At 35.6% G+C, this 10867-nt stretch overlaps 1 long non-coding RNA gene across 1 annotated transcript in view; it reads right to left on the bottom strand.

Moving 5' to 3' along the window:
* Nucleotides 1-4916: 4916 nt before the first annotated feature.
* The window catches only part of LOC129532959 (uncharacterized), a 28826-nt gene continuing 22875 nt past the window's right edge, over nucleotides 4917-10867 (bottom strand). Inside the window, exon 4 of the long non-coding RNA XR_008678938.2 lies at nucleotides 4917-8195. This is a non-coding gene — a long non-coding RNA (uncharacterized lncRNA). The remainder of the gene's footprint in view (nucleotides 8196-10867) is intronic.

Raw genomic sequence — 10867 nt, 5'->3', positions numbered from 1 at the left:
TCAAATGATAATACTCTACAATATAAGAATTATAGAAATGTATATTCACATTTTTCCTTCTCTCATTCTTTGCACTGCTATTGGCATAAAATTTACATCAAAATACATAATAACTAATTTCTTTGTAGTACAATTTTTACTTTTAACAGTCAGTAGACTTTTTAGGATTTCATAAAAATAGGAAGTAAAATATGTAGTATTAATCCACAGTTATAATTTCCATAATATCCATTCTTTGAGTAAATTTATTTGCATTTCTACCTAATAACATTTTCTTTTTCTCCTGAAAGTGAAAATTTAATATTTAAATTTCTTGAAATGCAGATCTGCAGTGGAAAAGTTCTCATAGCTTTTGTTTATCTAGAAACATTTATTTTACCTTATTTTTGGAAGAGATTAACTGGATTTAAATATATATGTTGATATTTTTCCAGCACTTTAATGATGCTGTTCCATTGTCTTCTGGCTAGAATTTTTTTTTTTTCTGATGACAAGTCAGTGGTCATTCTTACGTTATTATTTTGCATAAGTAAAACGTGATTATTTTGACAAAGAAATTAAAGCCGAAGTGACATTATGCCAGTTTCACTGTAGGAGTTATTTCTGCCTGAAATAATCTTTCCCCAATACCTGTATCTTTCTTGTGTCTTTGATTTAGAATGCTACCCTTATACTCAGAAGCATTCCTACTAATATTTTCCAATAGAATTTGACTAAGGTGGCCAAATGGGGTGGCTCATGCCTGTAATCCCAGCACTTTGGAAGGCCAAGGCGGTCAGATCTCCTGAGGTCAGGAGTTCAAAACCAGCCTGGCCAACATGGTGAAACCCTGTCCCTACTAAAAATACAAAATTTAGCCAGGTGTTGTGGCACACGCCTGTAATCCCAGCTACTCAAGAGGCTGAGGCAGGACAATCACTTGAACCCAGGAGGAGGAGGTTGCAGTGAGCCAAGACCCGAGATCATGCCACTGCACTCCAGCCTGGGTGACAGAGCAAGAATAGGTCTCAAAAAAAAAATTGCCTAAGGAGTTTATTATTTGTTTCAAATAATTCATCAATGAAACAAACTGGGTTAGACTTCTCTTCATTGGAAAGCTTGTGAATTTCATTGATTTCACAGTTGTTAAGGTATTCAGATTATCCGTTTCATATTGTGTCAGTTTGGGCAAGTTGTTTTTTCAAAAACCTTATTTCATGTAAGTTATTAAGGTTTTTTATTATTCTCTTAATGTCTTTTTAAAATCTATAAGATCTCTGGTGATAACATCTTTCACTATCCAATCCTGATTTTGTTGATTTGTATTCTCTTCTCTCTTTTTGTTTTGAGCAGGCTAGTTAAGGGTTGATTAATTAAATCTATCTATTCAAACAACTAAACTTTAGCTTTCCCAATACTTTAATTTGAATAATATTTAATCAAATAATATTTAATTTAATTTTATGTTATAATTATATCAGAGAACAAACCATATTAGATGTGGGCATATTCAATTGAAGAATTGAATAATCTATACCCATCCTTCTTTGGAAGGCTTTCCAGGTATTCAAAGGTAATTGGGGCTGGGTGCAGTGGCTCATGCCTGTAATCCTAGCACTTTGGGAGGCCGAGGCAGGCAGATCATTTGAGGTCAGGAGTTTGAGACCAGCCTAGCCAACATGGCAAAACCCCATCTCTACTGAAAATACAAAAATTAGCCAGGTGTTGTGGTGTATGCCTGTAGTCCAAGCTACCCAGGAGGCTGAGGAAGGAGAATCGCTTCAACCTGGGAGGCAGAGATTACAATGAGCAGAGATTGCGCCATTGCACTATAGTCTGGGTGACAGAGTAAGACTTTATCTCAAAAAAAATAGTGGGGTGGAGGGAGAGGACTTGAGTGTTGTTATATTAGTTTTTGATCACTGCAGCCATATCAGAATTAGGGGCACCCCCAACCCAGTAATGATGTGTCTCTTGCAGACTTGTAGAGGTACTGCCTTAGCTCTTATGATTGCAAGGCAGAGACTCTGATTCCCTTCCCTTCCCTTCTCCCATACAAATGAGGAGTCTCTCTTTGTGCTAAACTGCCTGGATCTGGAAGAGGGGTGACACAATATTCCTGTGGCCACCACTATTGGAACAGTTCTGGATCAGAGCTTAAGGCACCATGGTACTGGGTCTCACCCAAGGTCCTTGGAAACCACTGCCTGGCTACTGTCTATGTTTGTTCAAGGCCTACCTCTCTACAGTCAGCAGGTGGCAAAGTCAGCGAGGCTTGTCCACTTCCCTTTAGGGCAGTGAGCTCCCCCTGGCTCTGTGTGGGTCTAGAGACGCCACTGGGGAGCCAGGGCCTAGCCTCCAAAACCTTATGGATCTACCTTTTGCTCCATTTTACTACAGCTGAGCTAGCATCCAACACACAGGAGAAAGTCTTTCTCACTAATTCCTCCCTTTCCACAAGTAGCAAAGTCCCTCCCATGGCCACCACTTCCCCAAGCTCACTGCAAGTACTGCCAGGCTACCACTGATGTTCACTCAAGGCCCAGGGGATCTTTATTCAGCTTGTGGTGAATGCTCCCAGGTCTGCGACTCTCCCTTCAGGGTAGTGAACTCACCTTTGGTTCACAGCATGTCCAGAAATGCCATCCAAGTATCAAGGTCTGGAATTGGGGACTCCAAGTGCCCACTTGGTGCTCTACCCCATTGTGGCGAATCTGGTAGCTAAGCTATAAGACAGAGTCCCTTTTATTCTTCCCTCTTCTTTTCTCAATCAGGAGTCCCTTCCAGTAGTCACCACAGCTGGGAATGTGCTGGGTCACACTCAAAGTCAGCACATGTTTAAGTCCTACCAAAGGCCCGTGATTAGTACTGCCTGACTACCAATGCTGGCTATTCAGGGCCCAAGAGCTCTTTACTTAGCAGGTGATGAATCCTGCCTGGATTTCCGACCCAGGGTGTGGTTAGAAATGTCATCCTGAAGCTAGAACCTGCAACAGGGGTCTCAGGACTCTTCCTGTTGCCCTATCCTACTTTGGCTGACCTGGTATCTAAATTTCAAGACAAAGTCCTCTTTACTCTTTCCTCTCCTCTCTTCAAGCAGAAGGAAGGGGTCTCTCCCAAAGCTTTGAGCTGCACTGCCTGGCTTTAGGGGAGTGGTGACGCAAGGACTCCCTTGGCCACCGTGGCTGATGTCTCTAGGTCACGTACCCCCTCAAGTACATTGGATTTGAGATCAGCATGGCACCAGAACTTGACCAGGAATTGCAGCCCTTGTTCCCTAGATTGCCTTTCAAGTTTATTTAGAACCCTATAACACTTTGGCTCATGGTGGTGGGGCTTGACGGCCCTCAGGTTCCGAGTGCTAGGATGGGTGATTCTCCTCCGGCTAGAGCTGGTCTAAAAATGCTTCCTCTGTAGGTGTTGAGTAAGTTCTGCTCAGTGTAGCTTTCTGCTGTGATAGGGAGCACTGATTTCCAATGAAAAGTTCCGCATTCACTGTGCTGTCTGTCTCTGTAAGTGCATAGGTATCTCTCAGCACCAAGTGGCTACTGCTGTGGAATAGGGAATGGGTGGAGTTGGCAATTCAAGACTGTCTTTTCTATTCTTGTCACTGCCTCTTTCAGTGATTTGAAGTTAGAACTAGATGTTGTGTTCAGTCACTTAATTTTTGATTCTTATGAAGGTCCTTTTTTTGTGTATGGATAGTTGTTCCATTTGATGTTCTTGTGGGGATAAACTCCTATTCAGCCATTTTTTCTGCCTCCCTCTTGAGCTGTTATTCTTTTCTCAAATATTTAAAATTGAAAATATAAATAGGTATGGATGAATCAAGCTTTTTCAGGGATACTTGACTGTGAACTTCAAGTATTCTGCTTATTGTCAGTTAAGCTTCTATTTTGTTAATATTTTGATATAAGCATTAAAAAGATAATGCTTCTAAAGTGCTAAAAAACTGTTTGACACAGAAAAGTTGGTAATAATTTCCACTTTTATCTTACCTTTCTCCTCAATTTTTTTCCTCTTTGATTCTTCAATTAGTGTTCACAGAGATGTAAACTTACTTTTCAGTAAACATCTGTTTATTGATTAATAGTGGTAGTTTTCAATCTATTATTTCAACAGCTCTATTGTTATTGTTGAAATATAATAAATCTGTACATATTTTGAGTGTAGAATTTGATACATTTTGGCTTGTGGATATACTCATGATTCCATCAGCACAATTAAAATAGTGAACATGCCTAGTTCTTCAACAAGACCTTTTTAAATGCCTCTCTCCCTCCCAAAGCTCTCCTTCTCATGTAACCACTGATATGTTTTCTTTCATTATATAGAGTAGTTTGCATTTTCTATAGTTTTATATAAATGATTTCATGCAGTATGTACTCTTGGTTGCCTGGTTTCTTTCATCTAGTATAATTATTTTGAGATTTATCACAATTGTAGTATGAAACAACAGTTTATTCCTTTTCTTAATGCTGAGTAGTATTTTTAATATTTTTTATTGAAGAAATAGCCTTTCTCTCAGACCATATCTACAACACTTATAATAATGTTCTAAAAATCATGTTTTCCCCAATGCGATATATTTTGTTAAAAAGAGACATTTCTATGATTTAGCCAAATTAATGCACTCTTTGAAGTAAGCTAATTTTAGAATTGCATTCGATAGCAACTTAGAACATTTGATTTTTTTGTTCATGTGTAGCAACTATGGTATATTTAAGCAAATGCACAGTTAAAAATGAAGATTACAAATGTGGTCCTGCTGAGGAGGCTGAGGCAGGAGAATGGCGTGAACCCAGGAGGTGGAGCTTGTAGTGAGCCGAGATCACGCCGCTGCACTCCAGCCTGGGCAACAGAGCAAGATTCCGTCTCAAAAAAAAAAAAAAAAAAAAGTGTATTGTAATGAAGTAAAGTAATAAATGGCCAAAGTAAAATAAGAGATAATTTTATTTATTGAGAAATATAACTTGGCATTGCTGGTTTTCAAGCAGTAAAATTGAGATATGTTTCAATTTCCCATTAAGATATTGAAGGTATGTTTAATTAGTAAAGTCTATTTGCCAGAAAGATCAATGTTTTCCCAAATTTTTCAAATGCAGTTTCAGATATCAATATACTTGCCCCATGTAAAGTAAGTAAAGAAAAGTAAGTGAGATTACTTGAATTGATAATCCGTACAGGGGAACCAAAACCATTTTTAAAATGTTTCCATTAGGAAATGGTTTTGTGCCTGTTAAGCATGCAAAATGTGCCAACATCTGGCTTTTAATAATATTATGCCTCTCCAATGACTCCATGAACAAATCACACTTCAAACAGTTCAAATTAATTATAAAATACAAACAGTCACAGATAACACTTCTGCTTTTCCATATGATAGGCACAAACTAGAATGATGCAAAATATGGCTTTGCCAATTTAAAATAGCAAAATTAATGGTTAAGGTAGAAGATGTAAAAAGGAAATGAAGGTAAGATTATTAGATAAGAGCAGCTTGCAAATGGAGTATTCAGATTTTGATAGTTTTGTATATTTATCAAAAATAAAACTGAGCTATAAAATAAGAATTAAAATATACTAACAAATTTGTGAATATTTACCACAAATGCTTCATATTCTTTGAAATAAGATGCTCCAGTATTAGAATTGGTATGTGATCAATAAATCACTTGCCAGCGTGTGAAATGTGTATTTTACTGGTTTGCTAACCTATATTCATTTATCAATGCAAAAAATGTTAAATTCTCATTATGAATAAGTACCAAATTAGGTGTTGATTTTACATTTCTAACTTCATAGAGTTTACAGTGTACTGGTGATTTAGGAAATACACATTTATACATATAACAAGACATATAATATATAAAAAGTTAATACTGAGGAAGCAGGAAATAACAGATGATTCTACACTGAGCTTTGAAAGCCTGTTTGAGGAGTTTAATTTTAGCTAAGCATTGAAAGACAAGAGTGAAGGGTGAAAAGAAGGTGGAGAGTAGGAGGATGATATTTCCAGGATAGAAAACAGCTTACATGAATAAAATATAAATACAAGAAAAGCATAGCAAGAATTGTTCTTTTTGAGACAATATTTTCAGTCTATTTTCTTGTTTAGTTTATACAATCTTATTTCAATAATATGTTACATCTGTATAAATTTACCAAATATTAAATACGTAGTTATAAGTCCTTCATTAGAATTCAAGATAACAGAATATTTAAGCATGCAGGAAAATTGACTTATTTTAAAGTTAAAAATATCAAACACCACTTTTTGTCCTGAATCAAATTAATTGGCGAAAAGGAGGCTTGAGAACAGAAAGATTCAATTCTTTAAATAAGGGTGAGTAAATCAAATTATTGAAAGAAGATGCTGTAGTGTTCAATCTTATGCATCTTAATATCACTTGACATTTTCAGTAAAGGTCCATTTGAAATCCAGGATCAGATTCATGCCTAAATATTTCAAACCAGAATTAAATCCAACAGCTACCATCAACGTATATTTTCTTTTTTCTCCTAGCTAGTTCTTTTGATAACAACACCTCTCATACAGTTTCAAAGCATCAAGATCTTCAATAGCTTCTCCTTCTCTGCCAATTATAAATTTAAAAGTTGGAGAGATTTACATTTTATGTTACTGCAATTTTTTCCATTAGTTTGAATTAACGAGATCTCTAATGTTGTTAAAATCCTGTTTCTTGCCTCATTACTTCTAGCAGCAGCTTGCTCAACTAGTATCCCCCTTCTGACCTGAGCCTCTTCTAATAAGCCACTCACATTAGGGCAAAGTAAGGTTGCTAAATCATAGTCACTATCATTAGAACGCCAGGTTGATTAGATAATACTCCCTGAAAACACCCCATACTGTTCTGTTGTCTTGTCTGACGTTACTTTCTGTTATCATCACTCATCTATTAGGGCCCAATATTATGTACGTTTAATTCTTCCTCATCTTGACAACTTTATTATTTTTCTTAAAGGAATACATCTTTTCACTTTCAAATACCAAAAGTTTGGTATATTAATTACCAAAGGTTTTTAATTCTTACGGAATTTAAGGCTTTTCACTTGAATTATACTTATTAGCTTTCATACTATTTTCAATTAAGTTGCAATTTGTTCCAGAGAATGAACCAGAATATTACCTTGTATAGTGTATAAATCAATGATTTTTTGCAGTTAAATTTTAGGAATTAAGTAATAGCCCATGGTTTCATGAATATAAACCATTTAATATTAGCTTGAAGTAGTATGTTTTGATGAATAAAAAATTGCTTAAATGACATATAGCAGGAATGGACTTGCTAATTAATTCTTCCTTAATTTATTCAAACTTTATGTAAAGATCTCCCATTATGTGCAAGGTATTATTTTAAAAACAGATGGCCCCAGATCCTGTAATGAGTAGGAAAACAAAACTACTATACTGAAGAAATTTATAAAATTGCAGTGAAATATCTTACAAAGTTAGTTTTTTAATGTTTCTGCCAGTGTCCTTTGATCAACTCAGATTGTGCATACGTCAAGGACTGTGTTTATTCATAATTCTCTAATATATATGTTTCTACAATGTTAACTGGAAGTTTTAGTACTAATAGAATTTAAGAACATGGGTCTCTCATGCTCTTTGTTTTACATTCAGCCTTTTCATGACTTTCTGATTCTATGAATGTGTGCGCATATGTATTGTGTGTTTATTCAGTAAGGTCAGAATATTCTGCAACAACCCATTAATAGTTTGTATTCATTTCCACTCTCCTAACTACCACATGCACGTATTCATATATGTTCTCTAATGACCAACATCTTAGAATATTTGCAAATTACAAATAAGTATCAGATCTCTAAAACTGTCCCAATAAAATCATTAATTTTATAATTCATATTAAGATTCTGGTAAAACTTGATTTTTAAGAAGACAAATCTTAGATGATATTCTGATGTTAATTATCTTAGTTAAACATGAGGTATTAAAGTCAATAATTTAATAATCTAAGATTAAATTATTCATGTGCACATGACAAGTTTTCCAAAACACAACAGTGGAGTCACTACAGAGCTCAGAACTGAGCAGACATACCAGGTGTCACACACTCCTGAAGATGTTGAAGTTTCAGCTTAGATAGGAAGAATGGAGGGACCTCACTGAGGACCTCAGGCATTAGGCTGAAGCTCCAGGGAAGGTACACTTTCAGAGGAAGAAATACACCCTGTAAAAAGGCCAACACCCGTATTAAGCACAAAACAGAAACATCCAGTCCCATGTCATTAAATGCCATCTCTATTCTGAGGATTTCCAAAATCATAATTACACCTCAGATCTCTCCATCAAATTTCTACTCATGTACTTAACTTTCTTTTTGACTGTATTTAAATAATTAATAGCCATCTAATACTGAACTCTGCTCCTGCAATACTCCCCCTTAAAAAATAAAACTAAAACCAAAAAGCATCCTCTTTCTATGTTGCTTTAATTGCTGGAACTTATATGTGCTCAGGTTCAGAATCTTCATGTCATCTTTACTCCGTCATTTCTTACATCTCCCACATTAGCAAATGCAACCATCAACAAACACAATCATATTTCACTCACTTCACTGCTTGTGCGCATCCATGACACCACTGTTTTCACCAGTTTTTTTTTTCCATCAGTATCATCCTAATATGCTCCCTACTTTCATCTTTGTCCCCATACCAACCCACAGTCTCTTTCTAAATTCAGTGGGCTATACTTCTTTATTAAACAAAACATGTTTCTGTCTCAGAATCTTTGTTCTGCTTTGTTTTCAGCCTAGAATGCTCAGCCTCAGAGCCTACATGAATTTCCTTTGACAACCTGTGAACAATGTATCTCTTACCCTCTTTATTCTCATCCTTAGCACTTATCATCTGACAAATCATCTTTATATTAGATTATTTTTGTCTTTCTCCATATGAATATACGCATCATTAAAAGTAGAGCCGTTTTTGTGTGTATGTTCTTCGGTGACCCAAGCATCTAAAACAGAACACGACATACTAGTAGGGGCTTAATATATAACAACTAAGTATAAATATAGTCTTTGTGGCTGCAGGTTGGAGAGAGAGGGCAAAAATAATAGGTGATGAGATGGAAGTTGTAAGCAGAAAAAATGAGAAACCATGCTATGACTTGAAGCATAGAAGTGACATGATTGTTTTAGAATTCTAAATGACTGACTAGGAATGAGGATTTTCTTAGGAGCAAAGATGGAGAAACAATAAGAGCCTATTTGAATAGCTTAGTGAAGAGATGATTTTGACTCAGATGAATACATCATCTGTAGTTTCTGGCTTTTGCAACTAGCTTTTGCATGAACTGAAAACGAAGCTCTTGGGCATCATATATCATACATACAGCTCCTATGGATCTGTATAAATAAGCAATAGTGATGATGGATGTATTTATGTATTCATTCCAATTGATTTATAAGATAAATGCCAATTTATAAAAATGAAAAATATTCCCAATATTGAACTATATTATACCATTTGTGTAATAAAAAGAAGGAAAAGAAAGAAATGCACTCACTTGGATATGTATATCTCTAGAATTCTATTTCTTTTAAAAAACTTAATAAATTTGTTTGCCTTTAGGTACAATAAGATACCTGTGTGAAGGAACTGAGAAGAGGGTTTTCCACAATATACCATGGTGTAACTTTTGAATTTTGAACCCCGAAAAGCATTAGCTACATAAAAAATAGGTATCTAACATTTAAATATAAAAATTATAAACCTCAGAAAAATATTCAGCATTTTGGCACTTATTTGCTGTTTATTTGCAGTTTATTTTAGAGAAGTAATTTTAGCTGTTGGAAACAATATATGGAAATACATCCTAGTTTGGAGTGGAGGGGCAAACTACCCTTCTCTCTGCTCCTTGTACATTTTTGAAAGTATACCTACTTCCACTGCCTTACCCTTACAGCATTTTCTACTGTACCTCTTGTCACAGTTATTGATGTCAAATTGTTATGCTCTTAGGTTAAGAACAATCATAGTAAACAATCTTATAACTATGTATAGAGAAATATAAATAAGTTTCTAACAGAAAGTCAGGGCCGGGTGTGGTGGCTCACACTTGTAATCTCAGAAATTTGGGAGGCCGAGACGGGTGGATCACCTGAGGTCAGGAGTTCGAGATCAGCCTGGCCAATATGGTGAAACCCCGTCTCTATTAAAAATACAAAAAATTAGCCGGGTGTGATGGCACACGCATGGAGTACCAGCTACTCACTACACGGGAGGCTGAGGCAGGAGAATGGCGTGAACCCGGGAGGTGGAGCTCGCAGTGAGCCAAGACCACGCCACTAAACTCCAGCCTGGGCAACAGAGCAAGTCTCTGTCTCATAAAAAAAGAAAGTCGGCATCAATGGGATTTTATAAATTATATAATTTTGTGATTATTATTATGGTTTGCTACTGAACTGTGTTCATGGCCACGTAAGCACTAGAATCTGATTACCCTATGAATAATTTATTACTTATTTTGGTAGACTGTAATCAGTTTGTTGTTATTAAGTGCATAAGCAAATTTGCAAACACTGAATATAGAAAAAATGTATGTAGAGGCTTCATACAGCATAGTTTACCCTTGCTTCTGAATTCAGAAAACTTTGCTTTGAGTTTAGACCATATTATTTACTGAATGAGTGTTTCTTTTTTGCCACATGATTAAAAAAAATTAAAAACTTAATTTTTTTCTTCCTACTGTGGTTGTGATAACATGTAAAATAAATTTTAAAACAACGAAGCCCTATTTATATTTATGCCTTAACATTGCTTATAACATTGTTTATAAAAATTAAAATAAAACGTGGTACATTTATAACCAAGATTTTCTTTTGTACAAAAAAGATAA

The sequence above is a fragment of the Gorilla gorilla genome, chromosome 3, assembly GCF_029281585.2.
Source record: "Gorilla gorilla gorilla isolate KB3781 chromosome 3, NHGRI_mGorGor1-v2.1_pri, whole genome shotgun sequence".
Taxonomy (NCBI): Eukaryota; Metazoa; Chordata; class Mammalia; order Primates; family Hominidae; genus Gorilla; species Gorilla gorilla.
The sequence above is the reverse complement of the archived record's forward strand: the minus strand, read 5'-3'. Positions and strand labels throughout refer to the sequence as shown.